Source organism: Cygnus olor, chromosome 7 (genome assembly GCF_009769625.2).
Source record: "Cygnus olor isolate bCygOlo1 chromosome 7, bCygOlo1.pri.v2, whole genome shotgun sequence".
Classification (NCBI taxonomy): Eukaryota; Metazoa; Chordata; class Aves; order Anseriformes; family Anatidae; genus Cygnus; species Cygnus olor.
Window position 1 is genome coordinate 17,052,956 of NC_049175.1, and position 27,984 is coordinate 17,080,939.

General features: G+C 43.4%; 1 protein-coding gene across 1 annotated transcript in view; it reads left to right on the top strand.

Moving 5' to 3' along the window:
• Positions 1–27,984, top strand: part of SORBS1 (sorbin and SH3 domain containing 1) — a 165,005-nt gene that overhangs the window by 67,927 nt on the left and 69,094 nt on the right. The window contains exon 4 of the mRNA XM_040564017.1: positions 14,239–14,344. The gene's annotated coding sequence lies outside the window, so the exon portion shown is untranslated. The remainder of the gene's footprint in view (positions 1–14,238; positions 14,345–27,984) is intronic.

Sequence of the window (27,984 nt, forward strand, 5' to 3'; positions counted from 1 at the left end):
TGTTAAGTGCTGCCTCAAGGGGGCTGTGAAAAGTGATGGGCTGGGCTCAGGAATTCTGGTATGGAGGTGACTGGGGTGAAGAGAAAACAGTCTCTGTCTATTGAGCTATTTCAATGGCATGGATGTACCTCGGTGGTCAAAGTAGTGCATAGTGCTTTGAACTGTTAGAGTCTCCTTGGACCTGTTTTGTGGAGTCCTGGCTGGAATGAAAATGAGAACAAAACCGAACAAAATCTTGAAGCGTCCGTCTTAATAAAATGTGGGAAAGGGGGAGAAAAACTTTCATAACTATTGTAAAAGCTTGTTCAGATTCTCTTGGCATGTGATACAGCTGGAAGTTTCTATACCATATGTGAGCCATGGAGAGTTTAGAATGAAATAGTTCTCCTTCTAAGGTCAGAATGTGTTTCAGAAGTAAAATGTTAGCCATGAGCACACATTGCAAATAAATATAACAGTTGAACAGAGTCACCTTCGCTGCTCTCAGGTCCTGTGGATTTTAGCAGCTGAGTATCAAAGAACTGAGTCTGTAATGCTGGGTGGTTGCTGCTATTGATCTTTGGAATGGAAATATCTTCCTAACTCATTCCAATCCTGTCATGCTGGAGCAGCCCTGTTTGCCCTGATTACAGGGAAATGTGGTGGAACAATGCTGGCTAAGGCTTGCTGAGATCAGAAGAACAATGCAGTGGAAGTTCCCAGGATCCTGGCAGTTTAGCTAATGGACATCGCATGTCTTGTGGTTTGCTAACTAAACAGATGTTCACTTACAAAAAGACAAGTGAGTACCTTGCTCTTTTTAGGACAAAACCAATAATGTTTGAACAACTTGTTGAAAATATTTTGGCCAAGTGTCCTTATAACTAGCCCAGTTGTGTTATAATAAAGCTAAGCTCTCTATTATCTGAATGGATGGGAAGGAAAAAAGTATTTGTCATCATATTATGGGCTAGATATGAAGCAGTTGAGTTACAGATCTTCTGAAACGGGCTGCTTTTACTGTGAAGTCATTCAAAAGGTCTGTCAGCCCCTGCTATTCGGATAAAATTGTGTGCTTGGGCCAAAGCATTCTCTGCTTTTGAATGAATGGCCAGGCTCTGCGTATCAGCCCCTTGGCTAGGTCAAGCAAGCTTATAGGGGAGTGTTTGCCAATTTCACTGCCTTTGTTAAAAGGAGCATAGGTAGGATTGATGATAGATGAGTGAAGGGGATGAGAAGAGAATTTATCCTTTTTCTGTTGGTATACTTGTTTCTGCACAGCACTGACGTGGTCTAGCTTGTGAAGTTCCACGAAGCCAAAATAGTAAAATGTGAAGAAGTGCATGACAGTCTGCATGAGCTCTGGCATAGGGTTAGTACAGAATTCATCCAACCAAGATGTGGTTTCATAAATGGCAGTACTGTCTCAGACTGAAAATGTTGACTTGGATTGAATGTATAAACATTTGCAAAGCCATCAGTAAGAGTAGTAGAACTTTACACAGTGCTGAATAAGAAACGAGCTGGGTTTGATCAGGGTGTTTGATGTCAGAAAAGTTAGGCTTGCATGTACTTCTTGCATTTCAACACATTTTCATGTTTTAAAAATAGAAAAATGTAACAATTTCATTTCAGAACCATTTTGCAAATCACAAGATTACTGGATAACTTTCTCATAGCCCTGCAACAGAACGGTATCCTTCGTCCCTTTTTAAATTCTGCGACCATATTTGACTGTTTTGTCTGAGCTATCCTAGACATCTGTTGCGTTTGTCAAGCACGTGGTTTTGTCGTCTCTTGGCTGCAACATGTAGTCTGGCATATCTTTTGTCTCTGACTTTTTTTAATGATAAATCTGAAAAGTTTATCGTTCATTTGAGTATTTGTGAGGTGTCCTCATCTCTCAGATATTTAATGACCATATTAGGGAAGCTCTGAAAGCCCAGAGAACCTAGTTTATAGGATTAGTTCTGAAAGTTTAGCATGCTTAGAGAATTTGAAAAACAACTTGACTTAACGGCTTGCATCTTATGCAAAGCTGTAAACAAGAGCAGAGTAATCAAAGCTTGGCTGATTCACCAACATGAGGACTTTAATAATATCTTACGGGAAATACAAGAAACATCCAGTTAATCATGTTCATGGGTAGCAACTATTCTGACAAGTGACCTCTTGGAGTAGGTACAAAGGTATGTACATCATGCTGTTCTTTCACCATTCCAAGTGACACCCCTAAAATGTTGGGGACCACTGTCATGGTGCAGAATGAGAAAGTTATAACCACAACACCCATGCTTTCTTGTAGATAGAGGAATTCTGTGGTGTATTCTGTACAACCTGAGAAGATATGCTCTATTCTTAACTGGATTACCACTGTCTCCCATCCCATGGGATATTTAGCTATGAAGTGTATCTGCCTCTGCGTTTTGACAGAGTCTCAATGCGTAGAAGCACCTTTGATGGACAAACAAGATTGTCATGGTTAATTCATTATGATACAGATAAGAATCCATTGGATTTTTAAAAAGTATACCAGGATTTTCTATGCCATTTTGATTTTTTTCTTCTGAGCCTTTAATACATTTTTCAAACTAATTTTCTGTAGCCGCAAAGAGGGCTGTGGTTGTTACATATTCATGTGTTTTTTGAAAGTAGAAATTAAGAAGGCAAGGCCAAGGGAAAAAAAAAATCTCCCTGTAAGAATGGAGATACCTACTCTGCAAGGTGATGTTGCCATTACTGTGCTCCTCTGCCGTGGAAGTACAATGCTCACTCTTGCAGCAAGTGCAGGTAGTTGTCAGCTCTGGAGGATGGTGCTGACAGCTTGGGTCTTCAAAGGTGATAAATAGGGCCTCTATGGGGAGCTAAGTCTTTAGGAATGTGTGAAGTAAACGGTGCCTAGGCATTGTGTATATTTACATTAGGAATACCTATGTGAACACTTAATTGATCTCACCTGGAGACCCTGAGCAGCCTGTGTTGTGCCCTGGAGCGCAGTGCTAAGGCTGCTATGTAGCAGCCAGCTCAGGGTTCATGCACATCTCTGCGCTGTGTGGAATAGACATTCCCAGAAAACTTTATTTAGTTGAAATGTAAATTGCCGGTTACTGCATGAGTTACAGCAGCTCAGATCTTAGAGAAAAACAAACAAAAACAGCTACCATAGGAATTGCAGTTCAGACATAAGAGTTGATAAGAGTTGGCATGACTGGGCCTCTTGTATTCAGTTCACATCCTACTTTCAGCTGCTTACTGTAGTTTGACTTCACAGGGAGGAAAAAAACCCTGGGATAAGGGTACAAATTCTATTTTGTGCCCACTGTGATGTAAACTGTGGAAGGAGTTGGACCCAAGGGGAGCTACTGCTTAGACTCCTATGCTGTCTCTTCATGGAGCTAGATATGCTCTTGTGTTTCTCAAGTCAAAGCTAAGCAAGGCGTGTTCTCCTGGCATGCGAAGAAAAGGACAGAGCTTCCTGCCATACATTCATAGAAGACAGATGGGAAAACAATGTCCCCTGTTAAATTTAACTCTCCCTTTTCTTGAGCTTTTGGAGTTACTGGATATGTTAGACCTCAGTGCAAAGAGACTGAAGAAAACCTCTGACTTTTGTCCAGGTTTGCTCTTTTTTTAGTGATGTCTGGCACCTGGCAGGATGCAGCAGCAATCTGAAGCACTTTCTGCTCTGTGTCTGTGCATGGGAGAATGATGGAGTCCAACTGGGGGTTCCTAAATCCAGCATAGCCGGGAGCACCAGCATCATCCTACCCCTAGAGCACTTGTGCAATGATCAAAGGGAAGCAGTGGCTCCTGAGAAATGTCACCGAGTACTTCAATTATTCTACTTGGCATCATTTCAGCTTCTTATTTTGGCACTTTCCTCCCTTGTCCTCTGGTTCTGGAGGTCTTTGCATTAAAACAGGATCTGTGTTTCCCAAGAGAATGGTCAGAGCATGCTGTGAAGTCATGTGCTTTAACTTTGTCATACTGACACTTTAAATATTTTTGAATCATCATAGGGATTACCCCCACCCCATATTAAGGGATTTCACTTAAAGAATCATAATGGGTTTTTGTATGTCATGAAAGACTATGTTAGAATAACTTTTGTTTGCCTCCTGGTTCCTGATCCATTCTGGTTGTTCAAGTCTTTCTCTTCATCATGTCAGTAACTTGTTGTGTTTGTTTTGGGGACTTGTTTTTTGTGTATTTTAGTTGAAAGCTGAGATTCTTGTGCAATCTTCTGTTTCCATCAGGTGAGGCTTATGAAAACATCACACATTGTAAGATCTGACAACACCATGCTAGATGTGTGGTGCTCAGATGTGTATCAAACTGGGAGATGGCACTTTGTGCTGTACCCATTCTTAACTGAGAGATTTTATAAGGTTTAGAGCAGATCATAATTTCTTACAGGCAATTCTGGACAGGTTCAAGCTTAGAGAATTCCTGAGGATATGCTTTAGTTAAAGACTGGATGTCAGAGCTATGTGAGAAGACTTCAGTATTTTTGCAACAATGCTTTGGAACTAGGGCAGTTGCTAAGCAGGGGAAGCTAAAAATCTGGACTGGTATTCTAGCACCAGGCCATTGTTGGAGACGGTGGTTTTTCAAGCCAGTTTACAAGAAATGAATCTCTGTCAAAGTCTGCATGCTTTGTGGTGGTCTGAGTATGAAGACCAAAGATGGAGTGTTTTGGTCTTCATCTTCATTCGTAGCAGTGGACTGAGTCATCGCTGGGACAGATTCTAGGGGGAGAAAGGCTGTTGATCTAAAGTAAGCAACTTGCTGCAGTGCTTGTTAGCTTTCCAGCTCCCTGGAGGAGTAGAAATAGCAGTTGCTGTACCAGACTTTTGCTGTAGGCTTTCTTCTTGGCATTGGTGCAATCCAAAATTCTTCAGAAGAGTTTGAATCAGTGCTCCCTCAGAGTCTGAGCGCCCACCTCACACAAGACGATTTAAAGACCAAACAGGAATTTTACATCCTTTTTAATTCTGACTATGACTTGGAAAATGTGCACTCTGCCTGAAGGTGCAAATACAGGATGGCAAATGGAATAGAGCGCGATGCCTTTGAGCTGATTATTTCTGTAACTCTTCATGTAGCTTTCCCAGCTGTAGGTATTATTTATGCTAATAAAATTGTCTAATCCTTTTTGAAAGCCAGTACAACTCTAGTATTCCCTCCTTGCCCTGTGGTAATAAATTCCTCAGACTGATTTTATGCTGCTTTATTATAATTTTAATAAAAGAATATCAATTACATTTACTGCCTTTCTATAACATGAAACAGGATAAATCAGCACATTCCAATCTCGCTTCACAATTATTCATTGCTTTACTTGTAGCCTGAAATCAATCGGCTTTTCTTCTTTGCTTCCGTCTTTTCCAGCTAAATATTCCTCTAATCTTTCGTTATAACCTTAATGTATGTTTGCTGCTTTTGGTCTCTTGAGTATTAATTTGACTCAGCTGTCTAATCTTTTGAGGTTCCCTGTTATTATTTAATTATACACTGGTTAGCGAGTCAGGTTTTCTGGGTGGCTGCTCTGAGAGTCTGCCTGGTCCTGGAGCACTGCGAATCTCAACCCAGGGAGTGATGTGGTCCCCAGGAGTTCAACAGCTTCCAGGTACCTGCTCTGGGGCTGCTCAGCCTTTGCTGTAGCAAGCCTAGTTTTTCCATTCCTCACTTTCTGTGCTTGAAATGAGCAGAAATTCTCTTAAAACATGTCTGTGGCACAGCAGGGAGCTCCGCAGTCCAGCAGCAATCATAGCATCCTTGAAAACCCTTCCTTCATTTCCCCTTTCAATATCCTGTAGCAGTATCCTGCAGTATGTGGTAGATGTAACCCAGAGTGCTCTGAGAGCTGCTCTTCATTTGCTTTTTAAATTCCTTGAAAGGCTTCTTAGCAGAAGTTTCTTATTGAGTTGTTTTCACCCATTGTAAGGTTGCCTTGCAATTAGTGTAATGGCAATTGTACCTGATGTCACTTTGCCAGCTACTTTGTCACTTGCCATGTTCAAGCATAAGATGCAGAGTTGGCAGGGAATTTCCTGAGAATCTTTCACATAGCAATTACAATGAATTTTCTTTTGTGTTCTATATAACAACATCAAAACAGCATAAAGTTTAAAGAAATATGGAAATGAATTTATTCTTTAGAATGGGAAGTTTTTTTTCTGTATTCCTGGTATAGACCCTTAGCATTTGTTCTTTGTTTTGTCAGGAGCAGATCATGTTTTAGACTCAGGATCTGAGTCTAATTTTCTCAATTAGGAGAGCAACAAAGAGAAAAATATCCCTATTTACTAAGTCTCTGCAAAAATTAGGCAGATATATGAACAGATGTATGCAAAGGTGTGTAAGCATGTGCACAGTTGAATGGAAGCAAGGAATGAGGCTTGCTGCCATAAGACACAGTTGTGGTTTTATTCCAACATGGAACTCGCATAGAGAAGAAGCAGAGGGGTGTTTCTATCAGTTATGCAGCTCTTGGATAGTATATTTGTACTAGCTTCTCTGTGAGCTGATAGTGACCCCGTGCAGTGCACTCTTCCTTTTCTCGTTTCCATCTGTTCATCTTTTCAGTTTCTCAAATGTCTGGAAGCCTGCTATTGATTTTGAGATGCATCCTCTGTTTGATGTATATTTTATACAGTGACCTCATACTGGCAGAAGGAATTACTTCAGGACACCTTCAGTCTACCCTTAAATAAAAGGAGGATGTTTCCGAATCACTGCAGTCTATTTGTAACCCGCTGGGAATACTTGAACTGAAAGAGAATCACTATGACCCTAGTGGTTATTGATCTCCACAGAGTAGGTTCTTCTATTCATGGAAGAATTCGGCCGCTTTACACCAAAACATAGAGGACAGAGTATGATAGTCTTTCTCTTGGTGCATGCACAGCAGCACCAAATTGTAACAGTTGTTTCTGTCTAGCCTGTTGTGATTTCATTTGCAGGCAATGCAGTCACTGAATTAGATTAGAAAGATTCTGCTCTGGCAACAAGACATCTGCCTGACATGCCCCATTGCTCCTGCAATCCATAGCAGAGCCCTCCCTATGCCATTCCACTGCTGTATTTCTCATTTCCATCTGTTTGTCATTCCATTGTTCCTTGAATCGTGGAGAGACTGCTATTGCTTTTGAGATGTGTCATAAGCTTGTTGTAGGCATTTTCTTTCCTTCAGTAGCCCCCTTTGCCAAGCAGTGCAGTTGAAGATACAGTAAGGGGAACTGACAACTTACTCCAGCTGTTTTGTTCAAGCAACTGCCAGTGGCTCTCCTGCGTGTCTCCCTGCTCTTGGTCCGCATTGATTTTCTGTTTTTCTTGGCAGAAATTCTGAGGCCCATTATTACAGCCACTTAAAATTAAGGGGCCTCTTCTCTTGAAGTGTTAGAATAAGAGAGGTTTTGCCATTATGAGGATGAGGAAAACAAGTGCTTGTACTTTAAAAGATTATTGATATAAAATCTAAGGCCAAGAAACTTATTCCTGTTCTGAATTCTGCATGCTTCATCTTTTCTGTGTTCATTGAGATAAAATTCATTACTACAGTTGTTAGCTATGAAAAATTATATTCACCGTGGAGTTAACTCATGTGGCTGGATTTAAAGTCCCAGCTTTATTTACAGCCACTTAATGTTTCTCTCAACCAGTGAACAAAGATTTTGTACCCTAGGGCTTAAAGTGATTTGCAGGAAGGTCAGGTAGATATAGAAATACTTTCTTGCACAGTGCTGTTGAGATGCAAAGGAAGGGAGGCTGTAAGAGCAAAAAGCTCCTGCTTTCCCTGGGGATACCAGGTGCTGGTTGGGGCCACAGTGCAAGTGCAGCAGGGCTGCAGCCTGCACAGGGCTCTTGCACCCCAGAGCTGTGGCTGCTGCCCCTCCCCAAGTGGAAATACCTCTTCCTTATGGCTAATCTTCCCATGTGCCCCGCAGAGCCATGGGTGGAGAATCACAGTCTGACTGCAGCATTTTCATCCTTGGCACCCAGCCCTTTGTGAGCGGTGTTGCACATGGTGAGGAAGGCATTCGCTGCCTCTTTTCTGCTGGTGCCTCCTGCTTCAATCCCCCTCCCCCAGGCAATCTTACTGTCTCAGATGTTTTGAACCAAGAATGGTGAGCTTGACCTCAGTGAGATTTTGTGCTTTTTTTCTTCCTCACCCTCCCTGGTATGTACTGGCTATTGAGTCTTAGAGACCTGTAATCAATGCCATGCCCAGAGGCCAAGTCACTGTGTATTTGACCCTTTGCCTTGGTCACTGACCCACATTTCATTCAAACGCATTGGTAAACAGTGGCATTTCTTATGTCTTTAAGATTCCTGTAACAGACAGGGAAGATTAGAACTGGAGGTATCTCCTACTATCTTGGGGCCTGGGCTGCCTGCCAGCTCTACTTCTTGAGGAGCAAGTGCTTAGTTTGAGAGTGAACAGTGTGACTCATTCTCCTCCTTGACATGCTGTAGTACATGTAATGAGTGGTGACTTATGTGAGGGTGCACTGAGGCTCTGCTGGAGCCGACTGAACTTGGGACACTTTAATCTCACATGTGGAAAGAGGAAATGAGTTAATCTGCAGTTAAATATAGAGGTGCTGAAAGAGGTGGGAGTGGGAGGGGGGTGATTCTAATCTCATGTAGGTTGGGGTCAGGCAAGAGTAACCTCTGTATCTGGATGGTATTACTCTGCAGTAAGTCATACATCGCCTCTGTGGAGCTGACAATATTAGCTAATGGAAAACGGAGACGAAGTGAGAATGCGCCCTGAGCTATGGCGTCGCTGCGATACTGTTCTTTCAGTTCAATCTCTACATGGTGCTGACAATTTTTCGCTTTCAGGAGGTAAACACTGAATTACAGGGGTAAGCAACTGCACGTCGCTAAAATTGTATCTCGAGGACTAAATTTGAGAAGAGCTGATACACAGTTCTTGGTTCTCTGTGACCATCATGAAAATGTACCATGACTTTGTTCCTTTATTTCGCAGTGTGTGTTTTTCTGATTGTTCCTGTCCTCAGTATTGAGCTGGGGATGCAGAAGACTCAAGAAACCAGGGCTGTAGCACTTAAGTTTGTTTTCTTGTTCTAATGTGGTTTCCTGATCAATGAAAAGTTCCTTGAAAGACAATGCTGTATCTGTGCTGTAGCTATCCCCTTCTCTTCTCCCTCTGTGTGCAAATGGGGTCTTAAACTCTGCATTAGACTGTGAGCTGCCACTGGTCATTTTCTACATCCAGCTTCCTGTATATGCACTTGTTGGGTAGGCTGTGTTATTGGACCCATTACTGGTGTATATTAGCTGGTTCCGAGCAATTTCTCTCTACAAGGCCTACCTAAAAAACTGCCATGCCTGAGTAGAGAAGGGTCTTATGTGCTGAGCTGGCACGGCTGACCAGAAAGTGTATGCTGCCCGCACCGCTAGGGAAGAGGTGAAATGGATCTTGCTGACTCACTTGGGTGAGTAAAAGCAGGCCCTCAGACATGGGCTGAACAAACCTGAGAGGAATTTCAGTGGCAGCTAAGTGTTGCTGCTTCTGAGAAAGCTTGAGCTAATGTGCTATGTGCTGACAGTGTTTCTTCAACACAGCTGAATCCTAAGTAGTCCGTGTAAGGAATTTGTGTTTGGAGGCCACATACTATATAGGGCATGCTTGCTGAGCAGTAGGTGAGCGAAGCTACTGGTTTACATTAGCTCTGAGGTGAAAGGTCCATCAGTTAGAGGAGTTCAGTTTCATATTGGAGAAAATCTAAGACAGCTTTTAGTGATCAAGATCTGCCCTGGAATGTACTTGTGCCTCTTCTGTTGATCTCACTGGGAATCATATGCTTTCACAAGGTTTGGTCTTGCATGCAGTTTCATAATATCATCGCTGTTCTTTTTACTCTTCCTTGTGGCCCAAAGCAATTTTCTGTGAGTCATTCAGTCCATAGACCCTGAACACTGGTCATCTGATATGGACTGGCCTTATGTCCATGAGCAGTCCATATAGATGACATACAAACAGCTTGGTAAAATCTAACAAACTATCCAAAAGTTAACAGCCAATAACATTGGAGATGGCTTGTCAATAACAAGCTGATTCAGTCCTAATTATAATTAGCTAAAATGTTTCCAGAATCTCATCTTTGCTGTATTAGCTAAGGACAGCATTTTTTTTGGATGTGACTTACTAAACTAGAACTTGCATGATGGAGTGGTGCAGATAAGATGCTTTTAAAAGATGCATTGATAGCTGTTCTTATCTGAACCACCAGTCTTATGACTTCTGGAGTTGAACATGACCATATGAGACCAAGGACAAAAGTAATTGCTCTGGCTGAAGATGTTACCCTTGTCTTCCCTTCCATGCTCCTGCTTGTTGCTATATTTGCTCACAGCTTTACCAGCTGCACAGTGCATGTGAGCAAAGTCTGCTAACCTCCAGTTGATGGGATGGTAACAGGCACCTTGTGATGGAAACACCTTCAGTCTCTCTAGCTAGGCCCGAAAGTTGGGTGTCTGCTTCCAGCCTTGGAAGCAGTATGGACTAGTGAAAAGCATTGTGCTAGGAGTCAGTTTCTTCCTGGCACTGATCCTGGTGTTATGTGATCAGGGTCAAATCACTCCTCATCTATGCATGTGTTTCCCCTTCATCCATCTTGTCTGTTTAGATTCCTTGGAAAATGGACTGCCTGTTCTTACGTTGGACAATGGCAAAATAAAAATATTGTTATCCTGCTAATCTTAACAACTTTAAGCAGCTCTTTTCCGAAATGGCTGTAGAAATGGCCTTTAAATCTGAGTATTGTTTTTTCTTTACAAACCTTTGCTTTTTCATTGCAAAGCTGGCCCCACACTGTTTGATTGTTTTCATTGCCATTGTACTTGCTTTGATTTTGCAGCTCAGTGCGCAAAGTGCAGGGCCCTGTACAAACAACACGAAGTCAAGCAGGGTCAACCCTTTTCTCTTTTTACCTTGGAAACAATGTGGAACTCCTGTGTTTCTTTTGCTTGGCACCTCCGGTTCTTGAGCTTGAGGCTCTGTGTGTGTCTGCTGCCCTCCTGTAGTGTTCAGGTGTGAGATCACTTGGACAGTGTTTTTCCATTGCTGCCTAGGAGGGGACAGGAAGCTGTGCCGTCTCCTTGGTGGTTGCTGGGGCTCAAGCTGTGAAGAATGGAAAAATCAATGGATAGCAGTGTGCTGAGCGGCTGTCCATGTCTGCAGTGGATCAGGTGTTACCTGGGTTCACATAGGCTTGTCTTGCTGGGTTATGCTTGGCTGCTGTTTGGGATAGTTTTCTTCTGTTTCTCACCTCTCCTTTCTGCTTTTGGCAATGTTCCTTTCTCCATGGAGATGTGGTTTGAGTGAATGTGGCCTGTGTCCAGCCTTTTTAAGAAGTGACGGGTTACTGGTTGTTGATCTGAGAAAAGGAAAGAGCTGGACAGTCTTATTTTGTGCAACCATGGTATGGTCAAGCATTGTATCAGCCCTCAGCACAAATAGAGCAGCCTCGAGAAACACTTGTAAAATTGTGGAGCTTGCTGCTCTTGTCATTTCGGCTCATTCCCATCTTGTTTCTGCTATCACCTTCCTATGTCATCGTGAAATGCCCCCTAATCAGGTCCAGGTACTGGGACTGGCTGAGGTTGTACTGCAGTGTGCCATAAGCAGCAGTGATTTATTGACTTAAGGTCCGAATGCTCTAAACTCGAGGAGTGTTTAGACTTTACTATCGGTGTTGGATTTTTGTTTTAAATATTTATTTTTTCTTCCCCTCAATTTGCTTGATTTCAGCACTTCCCTGTTACATGGCCACATACACTCAAAGTGCCTGGGTGGGAGCCCTAGCGTGGTTATGTGTTCCTGTGTGCTGATTTTGTGGCTGGCCCAGTGGCTCAGTCGCTGTTGGGGGACCTGGCAGCTGCTCACGCAGGACCTGTCAAGTAGCTTTTGCACTATACTTTGCAAAGTCTTCCAGCAGAATCCTTCTGTAGACTCTTCTGTTACAGCAGAGATCATAATTCTAACAGCACATAATACAAGAACACAGCTGGAGTCTAACAAAATTAAAATATGTTAAAATTCATCTCTGCACTGTCGGGTTCACTGGCAGGAAAGGGAGCTTTGGCACTAGCTCTAGTGGGCATAGAGTTTGTCCAAGCTGAATCTTCTTGTTAATCCTAAATTGATTTTTACCAAAAATAATTTCCTATGGTTCTCCAGTAGCCAATGTGAGGCATATTTCCAGGGGGGAACTTTGAATGTTGAGCTGTCTCTTCAAGACTGGGACATGGAACTGGCCACAATCGGTGTCTGTGTTCCCGTGTCTTCCTGTGCTCTGTGGCTGTGTGCCAGGCGGGAGCCTTCTCCAGAGCAGCTCTTAGCATCAGAGGAGATCCTATCAGTTGCTTTTCGTACCACTTATTCTCTCCTCCCTCTCTCCACCTAGCTGCTCGTCCTTGTAATGAGCAACATATTCTCTGCTTTGGGCAGCTTTTGGTAGCTGGGACTCAGGCCAGCTTCAGACTTCTGTCAACTCACAAGGACAGGTCAGGTTGGGGGAGCAAATAAATGGTAGTTTGTGCCAGCGTGACAGCTCCTTGTCTCCCAGCAAAACCAGACTTGACCTTGCAACTGGAGTGTTAACTCTTGCTGCGTTCTCCAGACAGCTTTATAGGAAGCTGTCTTCCCAGTGCTATCAAATAATCCTTTTAAGTGTGCTGCTTAATGTAGGGAGATATTTGGGTACTTTCATCTATCCCTATTTACCTGTTGGAGATGGAGAAATTAATAGGCTGTCCTGGACAGAAAACTGATTCGTTTCATCTTGTCTTCCTAGAACTATTCCAGTTTTATTGAAAAACTATCTTGATTCTTCTAGGTTCGTTATTCAGGATGTCAGTGGTTCCTTAAAGAAATCATGAGCTTCTTTAAAGTTATTACTGGCACTCTGTGAGCATGTTCTGAGATGGCTCCCAAATAAGATTGCTGCTAGTCTGAGCTTTTACCTCTGACCATCACCTTCTGTTTTCTCTGTGCCATGTTCATGCACACCCTGTACAGTCACGAGCACATCCAACCTGCAAGGCTCGCTGACTGACGGACTGGTGTCATACCCGGCCCTTGGAGATTCTGGACCTGCATTGCTTGTCCAAGGAAACGTGATTCCACTGCCCTCAGAGCTTGGTTAAAGCACACATGGGGATTTGTTTAGTCTTCTAATGTGGGCATGTAACTTGGTCAGTTGGTCTCCTCAAGTTCTTTATAAAATTACTGTATACAGGCAAGTGCCAAGAAGGCAGCGTGGGGGAGAGGCTGAATTGCCCTCTGGAGAACACCCCTCTCCATTTAGTGCAGAAGAAACATAGGGAGACTGACTAGTTCAATGCGATAAATGACATGATTAAAGTTGAGTGGTGTCAATATTTACCTTATAAATCGACCTGCAAAAACAGCTTACTAAAGCTAGGCTGTTGTTAATGTTATTGAGTGAAACAATAAAGCTGCACAGCCATCTATCAAATCAATGTCAAATCTAACCATTTAGATTTAATACTGGACTGGAGTTAAATTGTCACAGTTAGTAACCATCAACACACTAAAAGGGAATTTGTCCTCTGCAAATTTAGACTCTGTGGCTGTCTGTCTAGCTGTATACCCTAACCAAGGAATTTGTCTGAAGAGAAACTGATGTGTTTCTTAGTGCCCCCCCCTTCTTTCTGAGGGTTTTTGCTCCTTGCGGCAGGGAGTTCCCATCTCACAATTGTTGCTACCCCAGCTTCCAGCCTAGGCTCTGTATCAGACAAGCCTATTCATGCATCAGGGATAGCTGAATAAGATGTGTATTCACTCCTCTTTCTCTGCATTTTGCGAACAAGTATACTAAATTAAGCTGATATCAGCAGTGATTTACATCAGTAAATAGACTGTAGGTTGTGGGGAGGCGTGAGTATTTGTGCTATTCAGCTGTCCTTGCTGCTTGGGGGGATCTCCAGCAGAAAGGCAGGAAAGCGGATGTGGTTTCAGCCTTCCCCGGAGACAACCCAAAACATCAGTTCTCACATAGGGGGTGCTATGATGTGGATCTGGGCAGCCTGCTGTTTATGCTAACTATGCTTCCTGCGTGGTGAGCAGAGGGAATTTTTTTCCCTAGAAGTAATGCTATTTCTGTGAACAGCTGATTGCTTCGGTACAGACCTCTCTGTAGTTTTGTTGAGCAGCTGGACCAATAGCACTCATCATCTTTTCTTCCCGTTTACCTTTTGTAGGTATGTGCTGTAACGGAACAGTTGCATGTGAAGAGAAGCTGGAGTGGAAGTCACTGACAAAGGATCCCGTCCTTCTCAGCTGGGCCTGAGGAGTTCGTCGACTGTGGTGAGTACCCTGAAGGGAAGGGGACGGAGCACATCACTTGGAGACCTAATCCTGACCTGGGGCACCAAAATCGTATCTATCCCTTTCTCACTTTAGCAGTGAAAGAGGTTTTTCTTCCTAGTAACAGCCTACTTGGGTTGTACAGCAGAAAGCTACGTGTTGGTCAGTGCACCACTGTATTATCTGGGATTTACTGTAGGTGACCAATCAAAAGCTCCAGTGCTTGAAAAAAGGTCAAGCTCCAAGTGCTATTTTGTGATGACTCATGGATGCATTTGATCCTTGCTGGAACTACAATGTTTTATCTAATTTACTTATTGTGTCTTCGGATATGTTCTCAGATATATTTCTCACTTATCTGCATTTGTGATATCCTTTGTCACCAGCATCAAAATAAACAGCAGATATTTTGTGACTTAGTCTAGGTCAAGAACATGTGGTGATTATATTTTGGAATTGCAGTGAGGGTTGGGATTTAGGGTAAGGACCAAAGTTCAACAGTTGACCTTGAATAAGCTACAAATCCAGACTTAGTGCTGGTGCTTGCCTGAAAGCTTTGTTAGTCTTGGCTACCAGGCATTGAATTAGGGAATGGGTTTGGGTTACAGCAGTAGTGAGCTAGACTCATTGCCTCAGCTCTAAGAGACCGTTGGTCTAGGTTGAAATGGATATTGGGATGTGTGACATGACTTGGTGTAGATTTGGAGCAGACAGGAGCTTTAGGCCTGGGATCAGGACGTGGGGCAAATTTTGGAGTTGACACTAGATGAAGTCAGGTCCCCGAGGAGCTACTGGGCTAGATTTAGGGCTGCTGCAGGCAGGACAGCTACAAATACTGGTGATTTTGCTTCCTTTAGAGGAGATAGTGTGAGGTCTTTGGTACCATTTGGTCTAAGATTAAGTCCTGGATTGGAAGAGGCTTGATAGTGCTGAGATAAGATTTGATATTTTTACTTGCCTGAGGCAAGAGTGCCTCTTCCTTTGAAAACTCTGCATTGAAGGAGAAGTTCTAGACAAGATCAAGGCTGAGGCTTGCATGTCAAGCTCTTGAGACCATTTTTTCCCCTTGGTGACTGGTGTGGATCCTGTTTGTGGTCAGGGAGGTAAAGGTCAAAGCAGCAGTTACTGAAGACTGAATCTTAAGCATCCAAGAAGTGGCAGATACAACTTCTTTGTGCTACTTATTTTTTTTCCTTTTTAAAGAGGCTGAAAGCGTCAGGGGAGCAGTCTTTCCTGTCTCTACCCTTCTCTTTTCTCTGTGCAGGTGCTCTAGTGATCTCAGATTTCAGCTTGGTATGATCATCTTGACTCCTTCCCCACGTAACACAGTACCTGATGCTTGTCTCTGTGCCAGAGTTGCACGTAGGTACTGACAATATGATTCTCAAGGGTTGCTCATATCTCTTCTTCAGTCTGACTCTCTTCCTTTTTCCAGAAGCTTATGAGAATGCAGGAGAGAGTACTCATACACCATGCTAGTTTGCATTTCTTGGTGTTTAAGATCTAATTAGGGCACCCTATTTTTTTTACCATGACCTGGAACCTAGGAGAATACAGTGGGGAAATCCTGATCGTATCTTTTGCTGTCATACGTGGAGGAGCAAGGTGTGGAAAATGCTAAGCAACTCTGAGGCTAGACTAGATGTTGATTCTTTTCTTTCTCTCAGAAAAGAGTGAAACTAGCTGTTAAAACATTAAACACATGCAGAGAACAGTTGCAGAGAATGCTAAAGGGCTGCTGTTCTCACTGGTGGCTGGATTTCCCAGGGCTTGCAGGTCAGTAGCTGCTGCCTTACTTAGTTCCTTAATTCGTTGCTTCAAGTGAAAGCTGAAGGTTATTCAGGCTGCTATGAAGTGCAAAAAGACATCCTTCCACTACTTCACCTGACTGTCTCTTAGAGGAAGGTGTTGCACAAAATTTTGCTTTGGCTACAGGCATCTCGTCACACCAGCTCTGCCCGTGTTGGACTACAAAAGAGGTTTAAACAGTGCCATACTGCACCAGAAACCAGAGCAGTAACAGTGAGTTTGTAGAAAGCAGGAAAATGGCACTTTCATTTTTTCCATTGAACTTCTGGGAACAGATGGAGAGCTGATGAGGCAGAGATGCTGGAAGGGACAGTATGTTTCAAATGTTTTCCTTAATGTCTTCCCAGTTTGCTCATAGACTCGTAGTTCTTGCTTATTCAGTACAGGGTAGTTAGTGTAGGACATGAGAATTTCAATGCCCCAAAGCTCTCCTGTTGGGCTGTGTTTTTGGGGCTAAGGGACTTTTGACACACAAGGTTGTGGGAGCAGCTCATGGCCTGATAGGCAATATCCTTTTTTACTCCATTCCAGGCTTCCACGGCAAAGGGTCTGGACCTTCTGGATAGAGACAGTGATCCAGGAGTGTCTTGACTGAGCCCTGTACTAGTGCTAATAGGCCAGTCCTGCCTTTCCAAATAGCCTTCTTGTTGTTCTTTTTAATCTATTTAGAAGCCAAGAAGAATCTAATCAGAGTCCAGCAGTGCACTCAACAGCAGTCATTATCATTACTTAGTCATCCAGTTGCTGTTTCTCTGCTCTGACAAGAAACATTGTAGTGGTGGAGAGGGCATGGGGGAAGATTAGTTTTTTTCTCTTAGGCTTGAACCTCTTCATGAACACCGTTTCCTCGCAATAAACATATTCAGGTGTTCCCCTTAGAGGACAGATAAAAGTTCACTGATGCCTTCAAAGCATTATGTGGCAGCCAGTTTGTGAGAGGAATCAGTGAGATGGGGTTGTTAAACCTTTCTTAACTCCAAAAGGCAGTAACTTGCTGTGAACTGTGAAATCTGATTACCCTCTCATTAGCTTTCATAGTTACAAATGTAACTGGTTAATAACTCCAGCCAGCTGGCCAAGTTAGAGTCAAATGCAAATTTCTCTTCAGCCTGGTGTTTTGGGCTGGATCTCTGTTAATGACACATTCAATAAGTGCAGTGGGCAGAGCTGCTGGGACTTTATTTCCATGAATGCACAGGCTTCTCTACTGGAAAACACGTTGCCTCTTTTGGCTGTATGGTTGTGTTCCTGGAGAACAGAGAACCAGCTGTGAGTAGTCTGATTTGATATTCATTTGTCTTTAGCTATTAGGGTACAGAGAAGATGCATTGCAGGAAAATACTGAGATGGGTAGACAGCACAGTCTGAGTTTTCTTTGTTGCTGCTTCTGCTAGTTTCTTTCTTTACTGTTCTCCTGCCTCTCCTTTTTTACCCTGGACCAACCTATCAAATCACTGTTGTTCAAATAGCCAGTAAGCTCAACTGCTGGCCTGCGGACTGTGCCAAATATCTGAGTATTTTGAGTGTGCAAAAAAGGTAAGAGGATTTTACAAAAGAAAAAAAAAAGCTTCCTCGCATGTAATGTAGGAGATGATTTTCTCCTGATTGTACCTTAATGTTGATTCAAGCTCTACAGCACAAAGGTTAATGACACCTGGTAAATAGCTAGTGCTATTACACAGCTTCTAATATTGGTTGGGTTGTATTCTGTTACTTTCACAGCCAACAGTACCTTTCATTAAATGTGGTGCTGGTTGGGTTAGTAAGGATTGGAGAGTCTGGACACTGGTTAGCGAAGCTTACTTTAAGAAGCATCATTATTTTCTGTAGTAGGGGATCAGAGCCTGTGTTCTCCTGCCACACACTCTAGTGATCACTGAGTCTAATCCACAAATCAGTGTGCAAGTTTTGCTTCCACTTTGCCTGAGTGGAAGTGGCAATGTTGGGTACAAAGGGCTGGGGATGCTGATGTGCAGCTGAGGGTGTGCATTTCCTTGGTTGTATGGTGTAACTACCATTAATTTCCTTAGGACTCAGCTATGCTTATCCAAATCCTAAGTTTTTATTCTCCTGTGGTGTTGTATTTATCAGGCCCTTAATTATACAAGATCACTTGGACCGAGATCAGTAACTATTCAAGGTAGATGGGCAAGGTTGTACTTCTATGCATGAGAGTTTAAATAGCACAGTGGGATATGGGAGAAACTGCTGCTAGGAGGCTGCTCAACAGCTGATCACTCCCTGCTTGCCTCAGTGAGAGGCAGTGCTTCCCAAATCCTTCTGAGTCCTCGGTTCAGCAGGAGCCATGCCTCTCTCTGCAGGCTCCCTTAAGATGCTGCAGACCTCAGATCCTGATCAACTGTGACCCTACCAGTTAGTATTTCTGGCCATTTTAAATATGCTCACGACATGTCCCTTATCTCCAACAGCCAGAAGGGACACTTAGGCAGTTCTTCAGTCTAGCAAAGAAGCTGAATTATGCTTTTTTTTAGCTGTAAGAAACGATATTCTAGCTGTTGCTCTACACACTTAGCTGGCTACTTGCTCTCACCGTATTGATACACAGGTTACTGTTACCAGGGCCTCTCGCAGCTCTTAACTTCTGCCTTGCAAATTTGTTCCTATTAGCAGATTACATTCCTGTCTCGGGTTCCTACAAGGCCTGTACACATCATTGCAAGGTGTCTTGCTCAGTCTCTGGTGACAGTCTGAACCCCTTTGTGCCACACAGATCAGCTGTAAGTGGTTCCTGAGTCCTTGTGCGGTTGCACGGAGCTGCCTGGCAGGCTGCAGGGGCTGCTGGCTGCAGTGTTTCATTCCATGGTGGTGCTGGTTCCCTTAGCTTTTGGCTGGGGATGTCTGAACTGTGGGCTTCAGGCTCAGGTCTGAGACATGCAAGGGCATCTGGGTGTTGGGAGCTTTGGGGCAAGCTAGGGCTCATCTCTGAGCAGAAGTGCTGTAAAACTATCCTAACCAGAACCTGAGAGGCTGTTTTGTAACACAGCAGAAGCTCCAGCCCAGTAGGGCGAGGATTCCGGGTGACTGATTTTGCCCGATAATGGTGCTGGGTGTAACTCTAGCAACAGCGTGTTACTTTGGCTGAGTTTTGCTTTGCGATTCAAACCCCAGTTTCTCAGAGGAAACTGAACTAAAAGCATGAGCACAATGCAAGTTTGCTATCGTCATCCATCTGCAGAACCAATAAACTTTCACTTTTAATATCTCTTGGATCTGTCAAAAGTACCTTCTTTTCTAAACTGCTTTTCATGGTTTCTCTTTGACCATGGAAGACCCAGCCCCATGGCATATTGGGGTGGCATAAAAGAACAAGCATGGCTGTATGACATTTATCAAAACAAACTATCAGTTGTGCAGCAGGCTTTCCAGGGTAGCTTATAATGAGAACAACCCACTCCCTCCAGTGACAGGATTTCTGTATGGTTGTGACAGCAAAACAGATGTGATGAGGATAGTCTTGTCCAGGGGCTAGAGCTGTGGTCCAGGACATTCTAGAACTGGTAACTGTCTCTGTTATGCCAAAGACCTCCCTTGTTGTTCGTATTGTTTAGTCTCTTTTGCTATTTCCTTCAGCTGTTGAAATAAAGACATAGTTATTGTGGGGCAATAATGCGGCAGTGGCTGTGCAGCACTAAGTGCCGGGATGATTGCAATGGATACTACACTATTGCTAGGGGTTGGTGGTAAAACAGCAACAAAACTTCAGAAAGCTTTTTTAGCTCATAGTCAGGGCTGACATCTGAGGGGCAGGGAACAAGACTTATGGCTGTGCTGCGCTTTCTGCCCAGTCCTCCCTTCGCCCGCGTGGAATAGCGATTTAGTGATTTCTGTGAAAGTCCTTCAGTTTTCCATCCAAGTGTTTGTCTGTAGCAGAAACTCCTCTCTCCTTGCCAAGCTATTCGAAGGTTGTCTAGGCTGGTTTCTGCAAAGACCAGAAGTGTTTTGGATCCAATTCTTAACCTGAATTTACCAATCTGAATTTGGATTTCGGCCAGCCCCTGGATCCTTCCCTACTTTGCTTCTCCATAGTTGCCATTCTTTCATTGACTAGAGAGAAGTATTTTTACAGTATGGTTTCTGCTCTCTTGACACTTTAATCACAGTCACTGAAGACAAACTCAGAGGCTTGTTTATAACCCCCTGCTACACACAAGCAGGGCTCCCAGCTGATAGAAACTCTCACGTGGTCAGGCTCCAGAACAGACTTGAGGAGGAGATCAAGGAGGTTATCTTTGGGTAGTGAGGGAGGTCCTCTATTGTGTACTGTTGTGTAAACAACTTTGCTTCAAGTAATTGAAGCTGGTGATGATTGCACAGTTTACTTTGGAGAATGTAGTGTTTTGTTTTGTTTTTTTCTTGGCTTTCCTGGTTTATTGGTGAGAACAACTTTTTTTTCCCCCAGTTTGTTGTGTTTTTTCTTTTTGTAGAGGGGACACTAGGGTCTGACCACTCAAAACAAACTGTTTTCTATCATCCTTTATTTTGACTGTTGATATGTCTAAACCTTTCTCCTCCGCCTAAACCAAATATATCTGACTTATGGGGCTGGAGCCTAAACCTAGATCCAGACCTGAATTTGGGGTAGATGAAACCAAAACTCCAAATCCAAGCTCTCCCCAACATTAGTCCTTTGGGACTTAGTAATAAATGTGGGTATGGAAGCCCCTTTGTTTTCTGTAATCAGGTACTACCAATGACATGCTCACATTGAGGTGTGGGATTGGTCTTTAAAAATAATAAATAAAAAGTAAAGTATAACTTTCCAGCCTCTTCTGGCCCCTTGGCCAGTTTACTGAGTCAGAGCTGTGCCTATATTTGCTAACAAATGCTTCATTTGGTGGGGGATAGGTATTGTGATACCAAAAGGTATATTGGGGAGGGGGGAAAAGAACACCTTGTGTTGAATATCAGAATCTCAGTCAGCATTTCACAACACATTGGTAGGGGTTTACATACATGGGTATTTGGAGACCTTTGTTCTGTGTCCTTCACTAACACTTTAGTAAGAGTCTAAAGGTACAGTAAGTGTTGACCCACATAGTAGCCTTTGCTCTGTGTCCTTCTGCTATCAGCAACTCTTGCCATCAGTGTTGCTTTCTAGGTCTTGAGTGTGGAGCTGCTTGCCTTGCAGTGATTTTCAGTATGTTTTTTTCAATTCCTAAGTTTGGCAACAGATCAGTGCCTGTACATGCATGTTTGAGGCATCAAAATCTGGAGACAGGCTGCAGGCAAAGACTCTCTGGAGCATCAGTCACAAAAGCCTGCAGTGCTTGAAGCTCTGTGTGCTGTGGTCTGGTGACAAAGACAGTACTGAGAGATTTGGGGGTCTCCTTCAAATTACTTCCCCTATTAAACTACCAGTTGGCCTTGCATGAACCAAACTCTTAAGTTCTGGTTTCAGGGAGTCCTGCTCTCAGTTGCTTGTTCTATAGATGTTCACTGTGGAAGGAGAGGTGATGCTGTGCTGCTACCACAGCATTCTTACCAAGAGGTAGACCAGCCCCTTGCCCTCCTGAGAGCTGGCACCGCTTCCCCTGCAGCATGCCCCTCGGGCTAAAGGGGAGCCAGGCTGTGCTGTGGTGGGGATGTTCCACGCTTTACATCCTACTACAGCTTGTGACTTAAAAGGTCACTTAATGCCCTGTAGAGTGGGCATCATATAGTAGCTAGTAGCCGTGCAAGTGTTTAGTTTGTGTCACGTGAGGTATTTATGCAACAAATCTGGGCTGCCAAGCACAGAAACTTTAGCTGACCCTTCAGCTCCTACCCATTGAAATAAGATCTGTCATGTCTAGTGCTATTGAAAATGCTCCTCCCTTGACAAGCAGATGCTCCCTGGTTATTAAAGTGCTTTTTCAAGTACTTCCCCTGTGCTTTAATGAAGTATTTCTTCAGGGTCTGCCTGTCACTTCCCATCCCCCTGCTACCATGGAGTGTCATCTCCCAACTCTCTCTCTTTTTCCCAGCTCCGGAGCCGCGCGCAGTCACTGTCTTGCATGATGACAGTGGCATGCGAGTGACAGGCAGGCTGGGTGGGGGTGGCTGGTGGTGAGCAAGCCTAGTGATGGAATGGTGTGACTAAGAACCAGCTGGCTAATTAAAGCACAGGAGGAGGAGGAGCAAAGTATTTAAGGGTGCCAGAGAAGGGGAGAGAGGCCTCCACAAATTTCTTGTTATACTTCTGCAGCCAAGTGACTGGGCAGCACAGTGAAAGGGTTCCTTAACTCCTTAGTGCCTTGTATGGGGTGAAATCAAGGGACTAAGAAAATGGCACCATTAACTGAAAAGTCTGAATCAAGGTAAGGGCACTATGTTTATTCCCAGTTAGTCGAAGCTGGCTCTCCTGGAGCTTCTGGGAGTTCAGCTCACAGGACTTTACGTGGCACTGTCATCTGCTGACACGCAGTGAGTGAGTAGGTCTGTTGGGGCACTACTAACTGATTTTGAAATTGCTTCTCTTGTTTGTGTAGGTATTTCCAGTTGCTGCTTGAAAAGAGAGGGGAGATATCTAAAATGGTCATTACGTGGGCTTGTGCTCTGGTTTGGAGGAACGGGCAGGTCCTCACCTTCATACCCAAGTTATTGCATCTTTCTCCTGACTAATTTTATGGGAAGGAGTAGTTGAAAGCAGTTCATGAGAGCAGATTCCAAGGCTGTTGCTAAAATGAAAGTGAGAATGGATGTGGAATTCTCAGCAATAGGGAACTTGGTCACCTGAGGCTGGAAGAGTCAGAGAAGCAAGGACGAGGTTTGGTTTCTGGAATGTGACATCCTGCTACTTCTGGAGACGCTTCAAGTGTCAGACCATTACTTAACCCAGCAGTTTGGTTTTCTCCCAGCGTTTTCAGTACCAAGCAGAGAAGGAATCACTCTGTTCCCCATTCCAGCATGTTAAGTGCCTTTAGAGGCAGTGCAGTCCAGTGAGGTTAGCCAGCCAGGACTTCAGCCTGGACTCCCTGACAGGCACAGCTTTGTTGCCTGGCCTGGGATGCGTGACAGTGACCAGCCTTCTCGTTTTTGCTGGGACCTTTTTGTGCCTGATATTCAGGTAGATGAACTGGTTCTGGGGAAATTTTTCCTGAGTAGCAATGCCTCCAGGTTGGCAAAACCGAAGGAGAATGACCCTGTCTAACTTCCAATGCACCTCTGACAAGGCTATAGGTGCAATTGGGGGTAGGGTATGCCTGAGTCTCCTTATGCGTAGCCTAAACTTAGCTTTTTCTGTTTCTCAGAGGTCATTGCAGTTGTGTGTATATGAAAGCAACTTTCAAACTGGTTTTGCTTATTCTGAAGACATCGTAAAACACCTATACAGCTGACACACACACCTTGTTTACACCGTGTTGGCTCAGTTAATTTCAGATGTTGTGTAGAATAGAGGCTTGAATCTTCCCTCTGTGTGAAATAGGAGTATCAGCTCTGTGTGAAATAGGAGTATCAGCTATATGACTTGCAAAGTGTTGCTTAGTGTGTGTTTGTGCAGAGCTTGAAAACAGCTAGTGCTAGCAGAGGTTGGGAGTAAATTGTTAGATATGGTTGCCAGCGTGAGCATTCAATACCAGTGCAACTCCTCTGCCTTACATTCTAGGATTCCTAGTTGTGTGTCTGGGTTTGTATAAGGTGATCTGTAGTATTAAAGTTATCTGCTTTATGTGTCTGAGGCACACAAGAATCTTCTCTATAAACATTTCACAAAAAATAGGCTAATGTGGATCTGAACTTTGTGACACTAGTCAGTCTCTAATTGATATTTCTATTTAATGTAACTTCCACTTATTTACTGCTTCACTGTTTGGAAGTGTATGACAGCAGTGAAAACAGCCATTGTAGTCTTCACTATACAAAATCATGCAAGAGAAGCTGCTGGATGTTGTTTAGATGATCTAATTAATTGTATTTACAGAATGCCATTCACTGTATTAAATGTGATGTAGTGTATGTGTGCCCCTCAATCCTGTGGTTGGCTAAATAGATCCATTGTTATACATAATTAGGGCTTCTGGAATTTGGGTTTGTTTATTTACAGTAATTGTTCAGCAGAGACACAAGTGGCCCCATATCAGAGGTGTACGCTGAGCTGAGTGCAGCACACAGAGCACCCCAGCTGCACGGTGTGTACAAATAGTCTCAAACCAGATGGAACTCAATGAATCTTCTGTTTCTTCCAGCTGAAGTGTAAAACCAGCATCCTTGTGGCTAGGTGTGGTCACTGCAGATTGCCCAAAAGATTTCCCTTTTGCAGAAAGGTAAATCTGGTGTTGAATTAATTTCCACTTATTAACTGTGAATTGTGGTTTCAGTAGTTACGTGTGCCCTGCTTGAATTCCTGTGTTAAGTGTCCTGAACTGTCCCGGGTTGTGGCAGGCTGTTAAATCATTTGCTGCTTTCCATCTGGAGCTGGCAGTCTGAGAACTGTGCCCAGTGAGTTCCCATGCATAGGCTGTGCATGAGGTGTTAGCATACTTACCACAGATAAATCTGAGCAGAAAAGCCTGTTTCTAATGTTCTCAGATGCTGTGCCTTGGATCTGCTAAAATGAGTATGAGACTTTAAAATATTCTAGATTTTTTTTCCTGTATGGATTTTTGTGATGTACTATGAGCTGCTTGGGCATATAGGTGGGGCACAAAAGCATTTGTTTCTTTAGTAGACACAGATGATACCCAGGCTGCAGCTACTGTCACTGTGATCTCAGCCACCAAATACAAAAAATAAAGGGTGGTCATGGCAGACTCAGGAGGAAGTTGAAGCCCAGTTACAGCGCATTTAAAAATCTATTGTCATAAGAAGAAATGTTTTTGACTGGAAAACTACTGATAAGAGCAGTTAACTTATTCAGAGGGAACCAGTGACCCACTGCATGTCAAGTTATTCGTTTGTCTCCTCTGTGCCAAACAACCCTCTGAACTGCTGTTTTACAAGCCCTGGATCTGTGGCTGAGCAGAAGGCTGATGGCTCGCTCAAGCAGGAGCCACCTTTGAGCCCCGAAACCCTGCAGGTATAAGTCATCATCACTTAATGAGGGTTCGGTAGCTGATGAAATTTCTCCAGTCTATTTCTTTACAAGGGAGGTCCCTGTAGACATCAAATCACTGTCTGAACTAGCACTGATCATAGAGCTGTGTCTAGTAGGCAGGCCAGAATTAGAGTGGACCAAAGAAGCTGATCTGCCTTTTAAACCTTGCTTTTTCAGCTCTTGGGCATGCCAGCTGTAGGCTTTCCTCTGATTCTGTGATATTAAGCAGAGTTTAGGGTTTGGACTGCCAACCTTTAAAAATCTGCTGCTGTTTACTAGATTTTAATGAGCTGGATGACAACATGCGGACTAGTTGCTTTGGAAACATTTGTTTATGGGTTTATGAAATGAAGACTCTGAGGTGCAATCTCTTTCTGAAAATGCATGGAGGGGGGAGCACACGTGCTACTTAAACAGAAAAAAGATGTTCATGCAAAACAGTTAAGTGCTAGCTGTTCGTAAACTAAATTTAGGCTGCAAGTCAGAAACTTTCTTCCAGCTATAAGAAAGAAGGAGTTGTGGAGGCAGGCCATGTTACCAGTTTCAAGCTGGAACTTGAAATGTTCCTGCCCAGGATTGTATGACACAGTTGCCTGCAATAGCATGGGAGTAGGCTTTGACCCCGGAGATCCTTTTCTGCCCCGTGTTCCAAAGTGGTGACCTTGAACTCAGTTCAACTCAGGTTGTTGGTAAATTTTGTTTACTCTGAAGTTGGTGACTGGAAGATGACTTGATTCAAAAGCATCTGAGTTCTTAAAGCCACATCTCCTGGTTTACATTTCCTATTTGACTTTTCTTGCCTATGCAGTGACACGTTACTGCTAAATTGCACAAAACCTGGCACATGCCCCAGATATACCCATTAGGAAGAAAACAAACATGCACCATATTTAAAAAAAAAAAAAAAAAGACAGCAATACTGCATATGAAATGTGCTATGCTTGTTTATTCCAACAGCTGTAAGTTCAATTATTTATAAGAACACGCTATTCCAGCTTGTGTTCAGTGCTGCCATTTGTTTCATGTAGCTGAGCCTTCACTGCTCCCTCTTTGCTGTTTTAACACTTGCTGAGGAGTGTGGGGCGGTTGTGTTGTTCAGAATCAGCATGACTCTTCTGTGTACTGCTTATTCATAGTCCTTTCATGCAATTTATTCTTAGGAGCATAATGTCTTCTGAAGGAATGACGATGTTCTTTAACTCTTAAAATAAAAATGACAGGCAACATGTTTCTCTTATTTCAGGATGAGAGAATAATGATACTTAAAGTTGATTGCATGGGTTAACCTGCAGCTGCCTGTTATATTCTAGTTATTTTCTATTGCCACATTTCACATGACAGTGTGAGAGGTACAGCAGAGATGTACTTTCCAGAGGCTTCCTTTAAACAGAACCTTCTGGTAGCAGACACTGGCTACAGTGCAGCCCTTTGCCTTCTTTCCAGCTTTGGGAACCCATGTTGCCAGCACAGCTGGTTGAGCAGAGGATCTGGATCAGAAACACTGGTGACAATGTGAGAAAGTGTCTGAGCCAGGGACTAAAAGACTGAGTGCCATCAGTGATGTACAAAATCTGACGAGTTTTTGTGATTGCCGATCCTCCCGTAAGTCTGAAAGTCTCTCATTTTTCTAAAAGCCTTATCTCATAGACTATTTATACATAAGATTTTTTTCCATTTAAATGCAGCCACTAAACTCTTAAAGCTCTTGTACATGGACAGAAACCTGCAAATATAAAAACTCAAAACTGAGAAGCTAACGTAGGAGTCTGAATCTCAGGGATTTAAGAGGCCTGTCTGATAAATCTTGAATGCTTGTGGTTAGCAATTATTTTTAAATCCTAAGCAAGTCATCAAAGCTATCAGTAACAACAAGAGAAGAAACCAAAGGAAATTACTTTTCCCCACATGTACATTAGACCACCAAAAATAACCACCGCCTGTGACTCTTAGCTGAGATACCAGTGACTTAAGAGCGTGTGTCCTTACTTGGGACTATTAATGAGCTGTTTGTTACCTCTGGCCATTGTAGGGGGAGTACTTGAATGTTTAGAGCATGTGAGATAATCCAGAGACGTTGCACAGCAGTAGTCACCACTTATCTGCATTCCTCCTAAATAGGGCTCTAAATCCACTGTGCTGTGTTTCCACACCAAGTAGGGAAGGAGCTGCAGCCTTTGGAGAAATGTGCTGGGGTGAAAGGGAGGAAAGAGCCGTTGAACATCTGTCTAGATGTACGAGGGAACTGGCAAGGAGCTGGTGGACGTTAAGTACAGACATTGGCATCTTCAGGACTACAGTTGCTGGCGTATGCCCTTAGGAATTCATTACCTTTCATTGTGTTTTGAATGTTTGCAGCTTTGAAACCCTTGTTGCTACATCTGTCATATTTCAGCAAAGGCATGAAAGTCTGGCAAGGAGACAGGACTGTTGGTTACATCAGGGAGCTGGAGGGAGATACTTGGGTGATTTTTGAGTGTGTGTGGTTTGGTTTTTGTTTTGCATGATCTGCCAGTACCAGTTTTCAGTTTCTAAGACTGACACAAGGGATCTCTTTCTGGTTCCTTTTGAATGGCTGAGTTATGAAGTGTGGTTGAGCATACTACCCGTGTCTATGGGACTGCTTTGGCTGCATCTACAGGAAGTTCTCTAGAGCAATTGGGAGCAGCAAATGCTTCTAGATCCATCCCTTTTGCAGCCCATGGGCAGGCTGTCTGGCTAACCTGGCAGAGGTGCTTTGCCCAAGGATGCACCACCCAAATACTCACAGCGCACTGACCTTGTGTGTACATCCCCAAGT